Source organism: Tamandua tetradactyla, chromosome 1 (assembly GCF_023851605.1).
Source record: "Tamandua tetradactyla isolate mTamTet1 chromosome 1, mTamTet1.pri, whole genome shotgun sequence".
Taxonomy (NCBI): Eukaryota; Metazoa; Chordata; class Mammalia; order Pilosa; family Myrmecophagidae; genus Tamandua; species Tamandua tetradactyla.
The window spans coordinates 197,403,774-197,416,532 of NC_135327.1; the positions used below are offsets into that span (position 1 = coordinate 197,403,774).

General features: G+C 36.3%; 1 long non-coding RNA gene across 1 annotated transcript in view; it reads right to left on the bottom strand.

The window, feature by feature from the left end:
• Positions 1-3,437: 3,437 nt before the first annotated feature.
• LOC143674739 (uncharacterized) overlaps positions 3,438-12,759 on the bottom strand; it is a 38,116-nt gene continuing 28,794 nt past the window's right edge. Inside the window, exons 2-3 of the long non-coding RNA XR_013171193.1 lie at positions 7,535-7,683; positions 3,438-3,630 (exon numbers count right to left, since the gene is read on the bottom strand). This is a non-coding gene — a long non-coding RNA (uncharacterized LOC143674739). The remainder of the gene's footprint in view (positions 3,631-7,534; positions 7,684-12,759) is intronic.

Here is a 12,759-nt window from a genome sequence, read left to right on the forward strand (position 1 = left end):
ATGGATTATTTTTTCCTTTAAAGTCCAGTAAATTTCGTAAAATATTTTTTGGTGTTGCTTGTTTTGTGGCAACATCCTTAGGTGTATAGGGTTTTCTCTCAATACGTAGTTTTGTAGTCTTTGTTTAAAGAAAACTTCCTTATTTGTATTTTTAGTATTTGCTTCGATTTTATTCTTCAGGGACTCTTATTATTCATGGTTGGATGGTCTTTGCCTGTCTTAAGTATTATCACTTTCTCTCAATCCTTTTTATCTCTTTCATTCAAAATATTTTCCTCTTCTACTCTTTTAAAGCATTATTTACTTTTGTGGTCCCTTTAGTCTTCATTTCTAAAATGAGTTTTCTTTATCTCTAATTCCTTCTTGAATTCTGTCACCTGATTTCTGGGTTTTTCTAATCCTGATTTTTTTTTTCTTTGTCCTTCCATGTCTTGAATCATTTACTTAATGTCTTTTAGCTGGTTTGAAATAGTATGTCAATTTTTGTTTGTTATACGAGCATGCCTTTCTGGTGTGCTTTCTTTCTGTTCTTTAGTTTGTTATTGCTATAAATCTTTCCAAGGATTTTGGTTTAACTATCTTATTGCTCTGTTGGTTTTAATATGGAGATTTTGAAACATGCAAAAACTGTTGTGACAACTGCCATCAGCTTCCCAGAAAACTCCATCTTTGGAATTTAAGTTCATTTAGCCCTATTTCCACAGCTCTCCAACGCCTTTGAAAGTTTATTTTGTAATTTATCATTTTTTCTAGGTCTCACAGTAGGAGCATTGGCCTGCCCCTATCAAGTGTATTCTGTGTAGAAATGGAAAGCTTGTCCTTTTTATCCCACCTATTTAATATGTTTTCTAGCTGTTTACATAGTAATAGTTTTAGGTTTTGCTTTCTGATGCCATTCTTGAGGGTACATTTGAAGCATATTCTAGCCTCAAAATGTAGGCTAGAGATTAACTTACAGACAGAAGAGGGCAAAGGCTCTGGATTCAGAAATGGTATCCTCCTAAGAGCTAAAAATCTGAAAATATGCATTAATTGCAAAATTTTGCAAAATATTCCCATGGAACTTTAACCAAACTTATTTCCAGAAAATCCTAGGAATTGGTTTGCAGGGTTTATAAATCATTACTTTGTACCAGATTCTTATGAATTGCCGCCACCAAGTTTTTAGCCTTCTCTACTCTTCATTCATTCACTCATTCATTCAACTGTGCTAAACTTTGTAATACAAAGATTGTGGGAAGCTGAAAAATGACCTTCCAATTGATACTCACATCTTAATCTCTGTAACGTGTGTATTTTACCTTATACAGAAAAAAGAAAGAAAGAAAGAAAAGGAGGTGGGGTGGCAGGGTGGGATCTTTTCAGATGTGATTAAGATAAGGATCTTGAGATGGGGAGATAATCCTTGATTATTTGAGCATGCCCTTTTATGATCTCATTTATCCTTACGTGATCCCATGCATCCTTACAAGAGGGAGGCAGAGGGTTCTTTTAAATACAGACACTCAGAGGAGAAGGTAATATGAGAACGGAATAGAGCTTTGAAGATGCTGGCCTTGAAGAAAGGAGTGACGTGGCCATAAGCCAAAGAATATTGTAAGCAACCACCAGCTACTTTCTACAAGCTTCCATTCTTACTGGAAGAGGCAAGAAACAGATTCTTCCCTAGAGTCTATAAAGGGAATGTGGTCCTGCCTACACCTTAATGTCAGCCCAATAATATTGATTTCATACTTCGAGCTTCTAAAATCGTGAAAGAATAAATATCTGTCCTTTTTAATCCACCAGGTTTGTAGTAATTTGTTACAGCAGTCACAGGAAACCAATACAAAGATCAATAAACATGATTCAATAGATTAAATTGCTTGAAAGTGATCTAAGAACTTCATTCTGAACAATAAGCCAACCATCTAGATGTTAAGGACCACACCTTCTTCCAGTGAGAGTCACTGTACCTGAATATGGTTTCCCATAGGGTCAATAGCTGCCTTGTTCTGATAGGACAAAGACCCTTACAGTCCCCAGTGTCTCCAGGTCGCATTCCAAGATAACTCATTTAAGTAGCTGACACCTTGAATTCAGAGTGCCTGATGCCAAGCATCCTGTTTATTCCTCCATTGATCTTCTCTGGCAAATACCAGAATCTGCATTTACTTTCCTAAGCGGTCTTTCCAAAGCCACAGAAGATCTTTCTGCCCAAAGACTTGGAAATCCAAAAATTTGGAAGAATTAACACCATCACCTCCCAGCAGTCTTCCACAAATAACTGACATGACTTGATATTATAAAAACCCAGCTACATTATCCCTAGAGTGGGATAATTTATGAATATCCCTATAAGAACAAACACAATTGTATGCAGGAGTAGCTGGCTTGATAATGCATCTTTTATGTACAACTTCCCTATCCTGGAGTCTTTCTGCCCATTTCCTTATAGGTGTTTCCTGCACTTCCAAAACAGTTAGCCCTTGAATCCTTATTTCTGGATCTGCATCCCCGGGGCGGGAGGAGGGGCAGAGGTGTGCAAAACTAAAACATAAATGGAGATAGAAGGATAAACAACTAAGTGTAGGGAAAAAACTTCCAGGTGTTGTAAAAAATGAATAAAGATATATGAAGGGAATACAATTCCATGTGGGGTAGGGAGATGATTCTCTCTCTCTCTCTCTCTGGCTGTTCTACTCATGGTTATTACAGTAAAAGTATACAGGTTAAAATTAACCAGGGGAAGAGGCACATGAGGCAGCTTGTACGAGAGTTCCAGCAGTAAAGTTCCCAGTTGTCCTTTCCCAGCGGAGTTGTTAATAGTGCTAACTTCTGCCAGCAATAATGCGTGAGAGTATGTATGGAGTACTGCCAACAAGAAAACTCATCCTTCCAAGCCTTTGGTGTCCAGAGTTTTTACTGGGGCTCGGTTATTTATGCCTGGTTGGCCATCTGTGTGGCTGACCTTAGTTTCCACCCCCTCTAGAGATCGAGCTGATACTGTGTGGTCGTAGCTCCCATCATAAATCATATTTTTCACCTAGAGTATCCGGTGTGGCCCAAGGGCCCCCGTATTCTTATCAGCCAGGACATTCCAAGGATTTAGAGATTAGAGATTACCTTGTAGGATTTGAGAACAAAGGCCAAACCTCTCTTTGCATGAAGTTAATCCTTATTTTTTTCTCGTTAAATACAGCAAATAGATAAGCAGTCCTTTCTTCTCAAAATGTTAGTCAATTCTTCCCTTTTTTTATAGTCATTCAACAAGTAGCCCATAGTGTGCGTACTTTATTTCAGGCCCTCTGAGGTACATTGCATAGATGTGGGTCAGCAAAGTAAACATGAGCCTTACCCTCTTGAAACATACATTTCTTGAATAAAAGAATATATAAAGAAGGGAACTGAAATTATTTAATATTTTTATTTTAATGGAATATTAAAATTTTGTGCTTTATATAACACAGCAGCAATTAATTTTAAAAATTAGATGTCTTCTGGGTGTATATTATTGTTCTAGATCTTATAGCATCATAAAGTAATGTGAGTAATTGGTCCCTTGATAGTTATATATCTTGATTTTGAAGATTTTTCAGACTTCTCATTTCTCTTCCTCTTAATAGCCAGTGGGGTGACATTGAAGGTGAGCTGAGAAAATACAATAAAAATAATTGAAGATTAACTTTGTTCATTTTGCTGTATTTTTATATTTCTGAGAATAAATCATTATAAGAAATGGTCAGTTAAAATAAATGCCATCCCAGTGCCTCCCTCCATCCCCCATTCCATGTTGATAATTAAAAGTGAGCTATAAGGTATACACAGGTGTGCTGGTTTGAAAGGATGTATGGACCCTGGAAAAGCCATGTTTTAATCAAAATCCCATTTCATAAAGGCAGAATAATCCCTATTCAATACTGTATGTTTGAAAATGTAATCAGATCATCTCCCTGGAGATGTAATTTAATCAAGAGTGGTTGTTAAACTGGATTAGGTGACAACATGTCTCCATCCATTTGGGTGGGTCTTGATAATTTTCTCGAGTCCTATAAAAGAGGAAACATTTTGGAGAAAAAGAGAGATTCAGAGAGGACAGAGCAGAACAATATAGCCATGAGAAGCAGAGTCCACCAGCCAGTGACTTTTGGAGATGAAAAAGGAACATGTCTCCCGGGGAGCTTCATGAAACAGGAAGCCAGGAGAAGAAGCTAGCAGATGACGCCATGCTCGCCATGTGCCCTTCCAGATGAGAGAGATGAGAGAGGAACCCTGACCGTGTTCACCATGTGCCTTTCCAGATGAGAGAGAAGACTGTGTTCACCATGTGCTCTTCCATTTGAGAGAGGAAACCATGAACTTCATTGGCCTTCTTAAACTAAGGTATCTTTTCCTGAATGCCTTTGATTGGACATTGCTACAGACTTGGTCTAACTGGGACATTTTCTGAGCCTTAGAACTATAAACTAGCAACTTATTAAATTCCCCTTTTTAAGAGCCATTCCGTTTCTGGTATGTTGCATTCCAGCAGCTAGCAAACTAGAACAACAGGTAAACATATTCCTCGTGGAAGGGAACATTTGACCAAAGATGTACAATCCTTTGTTTGCTATTTAAAAGCACTAATGAAATGAGCTTCATTCTTTTTTCATTCTCCCAAAAGAAAACATTGGGAAGTTTTCTTTAAGGAGAAGGGGATAAGATATTTCTGGACAATCTTGTCTAAATTTTCTCCAAGGTTTTTTTTTTTTTTTTTTTTTTTTTTTTTTTTTTTTTTAGCCACAGTAAGATACCCCAATTTCCTGATGATATAATGAATTTTTGGTGGCAGTTCTGCATTAACTACCATGTCAGGAACTTGTAGAATTTAAAAGGTTGAGGGATACAAATTATTAGGAATCCAAAGGGGACGGAGTTGGTACAAACAGATGAATGAATGCATTATCTATTTATAGGAGATTGAATTGTATACCTAATTTAGACATGTTCTTAATTGTAATCCTCATTCCTGTGAACTCTTTGTAAATAGGACTTCTTGAAAATGATATATATATATATATATTTTTTTTTTGAAAATGATATTTTTAGTTAAGGTGTAGCCCAACTGTATGAGAGTGTCTTAATTCATAATACTTGAGGCTTTATAAAGAGAAAAAACTGGAAGCTGGAAGTTGGAGCAGGCCATAGGGGGTCAGTGGAAGCCAAAAGGGCAGATTCAAAGAGAGAGATCTCATGTGATGGAGATGGAGATGCAAGTCAGGGAACCCCAAGGATGGCACGCTGCAAGCCATCACCAGAGAGCCCCAACCTCTGAAGAAAGCAGTCTTGACAATTTCTTGATTTCAGAGTTCCTCCAGCCTCAGAACCATGAACCAATACACTCCAGTTGTTAAGCCCAAACTAGCTTGTGGTATTTGTGATAGCAGCTCTGGCAAACCAAGACTTCTGTCTTTAGAAAATGAAGACAAGGGTATAACTAGAGGTTACAGTCCAGTCCATTTAATTTCAATTCTGACACTATTCAGAAAGCCAATTCCAAAAATCTCAAATGTTGGTTTTGTGTAGAACATTCTTCATCAGACCAACCTAAATTTCTTCTATAATAGAGTGGTGAATTACTAGATAGGCTTGGAACAAGTATAAGACATTTCAATTTTAGTGAATTTTTGCCTTGAAATTCTGAATAACATGGCTATTTAGAAGTTAGAATCAATATTAGGTTGATATATACAGTTAAAAATTATTAACTAGGGGACATACCATGGGTCTATAATTCTTATAGCAATTCTGAAGTCGAATAAAGCTCTGAAAACAGAAAGTTTTGAAACTATGTGGCAAGCTTTTTGGCTGCAAAACTTGACCTGAACCTATGTGAGACTATTTTTAGTCATTATCCTACTTAGTGGGGAAAATCATATGTTTTACTGGGGAAATATTAATCTGATTGATTACAGTGTTGCTCCAGACCTTCCACCTGCTGATGCTACATAATAAGCTTTATATGCATTATTTTTTCTTTTCTAAAATTTGAGCAGTCCTGAATTCTAAAGCATAGCTAGAACCTAAAACTATGGATAAAGGATTGCAGAAAAGTATCAAATATTTCTCTCTCTCTCTCTCTTTTTATAAAGGATTTAAAAGGTGCAAATACAATTTATGAGTGGCACAAAATTTCCAGAGGTAGGTAGCATTAGCCACCTTTTTATTTCCTAGGATTAAGGACTTTTTTTTAGTGGGATCACCTAGTCCAACCCCTTCATTTTACAAATGAAGCACCTAGAATTTAGGGAGGTTATGTGATTTCCTTAAGGTCCCATATTTTGAAACTGATAAAGAATCAGAACCTTCAAAAAGACCGTACTCAGTGACTTTTTATTGCAAGTCTCTGCTTATAAACAGCCCTGTCCAATCCCAGAATTGAATATCTGTAGCCTTTACATTTGTTCCTACCTAATCCCTGAGTTAATGAGAAAGACAAATAAGAAAAGCCAGCACAAAAACCTCTTAGAATTTCTTTATCACCAGTGGGTGTGGTGAGGAATTAGTTTTGTTACATTCAAATCTGAGACCTAGTTTACCTGGGCATGGGCTCCAGGTTTTGGCAAGCCCATTAGCAGCACCTTGATAGGGGAACACTTATACCATATATTTTGCTTGTTTAAATGCCTGATTCTTGGTGTGGAAGGGTCCTTTACAACCTATCTGGTGCTTTTCAGCACTAGACACTCATCTCCAAAGTGGACTATATGTAAGACAATTTACTGAGGTTGCAGGAAAAATATAAAGAAATCCAATTGTATCTGTTTTTTCTATAAACAGAAAGGAAACTTTGCTAATATCTAATATCTTCATGGACCCTGGCGCCCTCCCTTGGTCAGAATGTTAGCTGGCCATGTGTCACTGATAGAAAGTGAAGAGGCATGTGCCCTGAGAGTGGTAAACTCACACCCTCCTAGTTCCCTTGCTTTTAGCATATCACCACTTTAGGCAGTTTACATGTGCTGGGTTAAGTGGTTTTATGTATTGTATTATCTTAATTTGTACAACTTTTACAAAGGGTGGTAGTGAGATGGGAAATGACTCTGAAAATCCTTTTGTACTATACATGGGTTCACTGGTCATTTCACTGCAAAGAACTTCAAAGAATTTTCAAGTTTTAAGATGTCATTTCTTTATCTTTTACTGTGAAGTATCTTTTTCAGCAAAGCTAGCAATTTTCAGCAATGAAAACAAGTATAGGAGTAAAGTGAACTTAATATCTGACTTATAATTGCATCAGAAGTGTAAATAAAAATCTTATGAAATAATGAAGCATAACCAATCACAAAAGTAAAATGTTTTGGTTTCATTAATATATGAAAAAATTGAAAATACTTAAAAATATTATTTATTCCAGTCTTTTATATTTTTATTTTTTGTGTATGATTTAGAATAATCTTAGTACAGTAGCATACATCTACTTAGTAGTAACTATCTATACTATATATGATGTGTGTATATAGAGTAAAAGTTCTAAATAATTTTTATAACGATGTATGATCAAACATTTGGAGACCTAGGACTGATTGGCTGCTGGTACCCTTGGCTGGTTTCCTCAGCTGTTTTCCATGGTTCTGATTCCTTCTTGCCTTGAAATGATGAAACCTGACTTGAAGTTCCCACAGTTAAATTGAAGATTTTGTGTATCAATGCCAAAATACCAATCTGGAAAAAAAAAATGCAAAAATGTTCCTTAAGAAAGATAGCAGTTGTGAGGCATGCAACTAGGTGAATGAAACTTGAGGACAGTATGTTGAATGAAATGTCAGAAACAAAAAGACAAATATTGTCATACTTCACTCATACAGTCTATAACTATAATATACAAACTTGGAGTATTGAACTCAAGAGCATGGATTATCAGGTTGAGGCCTATTGCAAAGCATCCTGGATTATAAGTTCTTAGAGCAGTCAAATATATTCAGGAGTTGTAACTGTTATTTCTAAATTCTGAGATACTGAGCTATTTGCGTATAACCTGGTGATTCCCTGAAACTTTGGGCATTTATGTAACACTTGAGATTCAAGAGTCAGAGCACTGAAGCCATGAAAGTCAGCATTATCCCAATCCAGCAAATGTTTAAAAAGTTGAAAAAGTGATCAGTTTTCAATTAGCGATATGAATGAAGCTGATCTGAATAGGGCTAAGGTAAATCAGAATACTGGGTAAAGGATGATATGGCCCATATTTTCAAACTTCAACCTTTGTGAGAGACCAAAGGGAGTGATATTTATTTGATCCAAAATTTATATTTTGGCTAGCGCATTATCTAATTTAACTTGTATGGTCAGTTTATTTGAAAACCATAATTACATGGAATCTTGAACAGGGTGTAAAATCTTGATGATTTGTACAGGTTAGTGTGATGCCCCAATATATCCCAGAGTAATTTGGGCAGAGAATAAAAAAGCATTTGCAAAGTCCCCTTGGGGGACTTGGGAGACAGGAGGAAATATTAAACTTCTCTACCTGGGGAATTCCTGATATTCTCACAAACAGTGGGTACAACTAATTCAATAGGCCAAGCTCTCAATTTGGGGGTTGCCACCATGAACTTTATTCCTGTAAAGGATAGTCTAAGTCTACTTATAATTATGCCTGAGAGTCACCCCCCAGAGCACCTCTTTTGTTGCTCAGATGTGGCCTCTCTCTCTCTCTAAGACAACTCAGCAGGTGAACTCATTGCCCTTCCCCCTATGCAGGACATGACTCCAAGGGGTATAAATCTCCCTGGCAACGTGGGACAGGACTCCAGGATGGGCCAGGGCCTGGCATCATGGGATTGAGAAAATTTTCTTGGCCAAAAAAAAGGGGAAGAGAGAAATGAGAGGAAAAAAAGTTTCAGCAGCTGAGAGATTTCAAACAGAGGTGAGAGGTTATCCTGGAGGTTATTCTTATGCATTATATAGATATCCCTTCTACATTTATGGTGTATTGGAGCACCTGGAGGGAAGTACTTGAAACTGTTGAGCTGTGTTCCTGTAGCCCTGATTCTTGAAGATGATTGTATAACTAAATAGCTTTTACAATGTGACCGTGTGACTGTGAAAACCTTGTGTCTGATGCTCCTTTTTATCCAAGGTATGGACAGATGAGGAAAAAAATAAGGAAAAAAAAATAATAGAGGGGGATAAGAGGTAAAAAAAATGGGTAGATTGAAATACTAGTGGTCAGTGAGAGGGAGTGGTAAGGGGTATGGGATGTATGATTTTTTTCTGCTTTCTTTTCATTTTTTTTCTGGAGTGATGCAAATGTTCTAAAAATGATCATGGTGATAAATATACAACTATGCAGTGATATTATGAGTTATTTATTATATGCTATGGATGGACTGTATGTGTGTGAAGATTTCTCAATAAAAATATTAAAAAAAGAAAGATAACAGTTTAACCAATTTATATTTGCTAAATGCATTTGCATTAAGAAGTGTGGAATCAAGGGACCTATTCAGATTTCTAATTCTGTTGCTTACCAGCCTTGTGAGCTTGGGAAATTTCTTAACCTCTCTGGGACTTAGTTCCCTCATCTATAAAATGATGACGATAATGTTAATTTCAGAAGGTTTTTAAAGTTCTAGATTCCAACAATGAAGAATTTATCAGGTAAAACTTAAGTGTCTATTGCAAGTTTAATACTCTCATTCTTCTCTACCAATTCCACACCCAAGAAATAGTCATTGTCCTTCCAGATCTTTTTTATGTGTATGCAGTATTCTCTTATATACCTGGAGAAGCAATACATTTGAGAAGAATGACTATTTTCATTGGCTATTGCTTCAATGGAGCACAGCACAGGCTATGTAGGAAAACAGAGAAGGGAGCTATTAGATCTGTCTAGTGATCACTGAACTTTTCCAGTTTTCCTATGTTACAGATGGGAGACTGAAGATAGAGGTTAAGTAACTTGTCCAAGATAGAGCTTGTCAGTGGTAAAATAGGAAACAGATATTTAAGACTTGTATAGGTACTATAGAAATCTTTGGAAAAGATTCTATAGATTCCTCCTAAGAGTTAAAATCAGTTTCTAGAATATTTTGTAGTCCTTTGTGTTTTTCTTATAGTCCATACCTTATATCCTACAAATAGTAAACCAAAGAGAGAGGTTTTTTTGGCTTTTTCCTGAATGCTTGATCTTACCTAATTACCAGTTTAGCTTGAGCACTTGCATAATTGTTCTCCTTTGTCAAATATAAATAATCACAGTGAAGACTGTAAATATAGCTGAATTCCTATGAGGTTTTTTACTGCCATAGGCTGTGTAAAACACTTACGATGATCTGCCTGCTTGTAATACAGCTTGGGGGGAAATTCCATTTAACATCTCATGATAAAATTCCTAAATTCTGAGAGAAGAAATAGAATGTGGTATCTGATTCTACTGTTTGGTGATATCCTTAGCGATATCTTGTTAGATTTTCATATTTCCCAGTCCTCAAACCAGTACTTACATTTTTCCCACCAAAGCAGGAATGAAAAATAAGAGTCACTACCATTTATTGAATGCTGAACAAGTGTCAGGTACACTTTATGTTCACATCTAATCTTCATAACATTTCCATAAGGTAGGCATTAGTTTTCTCTATTTTCCAGATGAATGTAGTAAGTGTTAGAGAGAATGAGACACTTGTCCAAGGTAAGTCAATTTATAAGTGGCAGAATCATAACCTTAACCCATTGACTTAAGGTCCCTACTCTTAATGATACTGCCTCCCAATTGCCTCGCCAACTGACAATCTTTTCTTCTTTTCAAATGAAAATAAGTGACTGTTACTGGAAACAAGTGCTCCTGTGCGGTGGGTTGAACAGTGTACCCCTGTTTGGGTAGGTTCTTGGTGGGTATGGACCTATGGTAAATATGATCTCTTCAGGATTTTGCTTCAGTTATAAGGGGTGGCCCCACTAAATCAGGTTGGACTTTAATCTGGGTTATTGGAAACCTTTATAAGCAGAGTGAAAGTCTGACAAAGAGAGAAGCTGGGAAAGATTGTCATGTGCTTTACCATATGACTGAAAAGCCAGGGACCAGTGATCACCGGCAGCCAGTCCCAGAAAACCAGTCTTTGGGGAGAAAGTATTGCCTTATAGGTGCCTCAATTTTGGACTTCTAGGCTCATAATTGTGAGCCAATAAATCCCATTGTCTAAGCCAATCCATTGTATGATATTTGTTTTAGCAGCTAGGAAATTAAAAGTGTATTACGGACACTAGGAACATGTTGTTTTGGATCCTGATTCCTGCATTTGAATCCTAGATTCACTATTTAGTTTCTAAACCTCAATTTCCCTATCTGTAAAATGAGCATAATAGTAGTACCTCACAGAGCTATTTGAGGATGAAATTAAATGACATATAAAGCATTTAGTTCAGTATTTTAAAAATGTTAGCTATTCTTGTTATTAGACAGTCCCCAATTTAAACATGGATTGTGTTTCAAAGTTCATTATACATTGGGTTGTTTGGAACTCTGAACTTATTTACCCATATAAACAATATTGTATATTATATTTAATTTCTCATAGATATTATTAAAATGTAACTAACAGATTTTTGACATGGATTTGCATCCTAGAAACTGGGGTTACGCAGAATGGGATAGAGAATGAGGCACAATCCCTTATATCCCAGAACTTTTCTCCTTTGGACACTGTAGTCAAAACACTCTCAAGCTGCCTTAAGCTGCCTGTTCCACAAGAGGTTTTCTATTTCAATATTATCCTCTCCCTGCAGTAATAATTAAATATTAAATATCCTCTGGAAGTTTTCCAATCTTAAAAAAAGACAAACTCTCTCTCTCTCTCTGCCCCCTACCCTCACCCTCTGCACCCTGCTTAAAAACTCTCATTTCCTCAGAAAAGTGACTGTTGGAGATTGATTCACATCCTTTATAAAAATAAAGTTTTAACCTGGGTTCCTGTGAATGTGAACAATTTGTAAATAAGATCTCTGAAGAGCTTATTAGTTAAGATGAAGATTCATTTGTGAATAAGACCTTCAAAGATATTATTTAGATAAGATCAAATTGAATCAGGGTGGGCCATAATCCATATGGCTGGAATCCTTATAAGACAGAGGAAGTTCGAAAGCAGTCAGTCAGAGAAAGCGACGAGAGGAGACCAAGGTAAAGAGTTCCTGGTGATAGAGGCAGAAATGTAAGCCAAGGAATCCAAAAGGTTGTGGGAAACCAACCCCAGAATATTACAGACTTTGGGAAGAAGCATAGTCTATTGGGAACTAGATTTTGGACTATACAGAGAACTCCAATATACCCCACTCTCCAGATATCTCAGCTACCCCAATTTTTTTTTATTAGTTTAAAAATTCTTTAAAAAAATATAACAAACGCAAACATTCTTAACTTTTGATCATTCCGTTCTACATACATAATCAGTAATTCACAATATCATCACATAGTTGCATATTCATCATCATGATCATTTCTTAGAACATTTGCATCAATTCAGAAAAAGAAATAAAAAGAAAACAGAAAAAATATTCATAATACCATACTTCATACCCCTCCCTTTCACTGATCACCAGCATTTCAATCTACTAAATGTATTTTAACATTTGTTTCCCCTATTATTTATTTATTTTTAATCCGTATGATTTACTCATTTGTCCATAAGGTAGATAAAAGAAGCATCAGACGTAAGGTTTTCACAATCACAGTCACATTGTGAAAGCTATATCATTATACAATCATCTTCAAGAAACATGGCTACTGGAACACATCTCTACAGT